This window comes from Erinaceus europaeus, chromosome 19, assembly GCF_950295315.1.
Source record: "Erinaceus europaeus chromosome 19, mEriEur2.1, whole genome shotgun sequence".
Classification (NCBI taxonomy): Eukaryota; Metazoa; Chordata; class Mammalia; order Eulipotyphla; family Erinaceidae; genus Erinaceus; species Erinaceus europaeus.
Genome location: NC_080180.1, coordinates 38797971 through 38799309, shown reverse-complemented (window position 1 = coordinate 38799309; position 1339 = coordinate 38797971). Strand labels below are relative to the sequence as shown.

The following is a 1339-nucleotide window of genomic DNA, read 5'->3' as shown; positions in this document are numbered from 1 at the left end:
AAAAGGAGGCAGGGGCTGGGTGGTGGCGTAAGGACCTGCTCAAAGATCAGGGTTCAAGCCCCAGGCTCTCTATGTGTTGGGGAGGGGAGGATACTTAACAAACTAAGAAGCAGGGCAGTAGGTATCTATTCTTCCCTCCTCTCTCAATTTCTCTCTGTCATATCCAATAAAATGGGGAAAAATGGCCACCAGGAGCAGTGGATTCCTAGTGCTGGCACCAAGCTCCAGCAATAATCTTTGAGACAATAAAATAAAATAAAATGAAATAAAAAATAAAGTAAAAATAAAAAGGAGACATGAAACGAGTTCTCCTGAATATATTTGAAGAATAACTGTAAACCTCGTTAAACAATTGTTGATATCTAGAACACAACCAACCTACCAAATCAATTCAAGATGCCTCTTAACCAATCATGTTGTGATGACAGGCCTGTAAATCAACATTTTCTCAACAAAGTAAGATGGAAGTTGAAAAAGAAAGGAGACAGCTACATTGAAAATAGAAATTGTGTGATCCTTTTGTAGTTCATAAGCGTGATGATTGGGTTGCCAAGCGACCATGAGATGTGCCACCCACAAAAGAAAAAAAAAAAAGAAATTACACTGGAAATAGAAATTGTGCCATTTCATATCTTCATATATGTTGTAGACAAGCTGTGTAGGTTGGATAATGTGTTCTTAAGTGTCATGCCTATCATAGTTCTTTTTATTTTTTTTTAAATCAAAACAGAAATTTTAGCTTTAGGACTGGTGAAATAGCTCACTCACATGGTGTACTGCATTGCTATGTGCACGACCTAGGTTCAAACCCAGCCACCACTGCGCTGAAGGAAGCTTTGGTGCCATGGTCTCTCTCTCTCTCTTTCTCCCTCACTTTCTCTCTCCCTTTAATTCTCTCCTCTTCCCTCTCTCTTCCTCTCTGCCACTAGCCAAAATTAAAAAAAAAAATCCCATCTTTTATTTTATCCAAGTGTTCTACTAATTATGATTTATAGTCAGAATAAAAGTAAACTGAATAAGAAACTCCTCCCCAGAGACTGGAAGGTACTGGCTTTCTCTCAAGAGATTCCATTCTTGTAGTTTCCCACCCTAGATTCTTGGTGAAAGAATTTAGAGAAGAATATAGAGTTTGGAATGTTTGTCACTATAAAACCTCCTCAAATGTCTCTGTTTTGATATGCAATATTAATATAGGTTTAAAGATATATCTGTCATCTGAAATGTACTATAAATATATAGGTAGAGATTCCTTATGTTCCTTTTTTCCACTGAAAATCTTATCAATACTTTTTCACCCTGGAATCACTCTGAGCAAAATTTTGCTTGATTTAATAGTAAC

At 36.9% G+C, this 1339-nt stretch overlaps 1 pseudogene; it reads left to right on the top strand.

The window, feature by feature from the left end:
- Nucleotides 1-513: 513 nt before the first annotated feature.
- Nucleotides 514-582, top strand: LOC132534812 (small nucleolar RNA U13; annotated as a pseudogene).
- The last annotated feature ends 757 nt before the right edge of the window (nt 583-1339 follow it).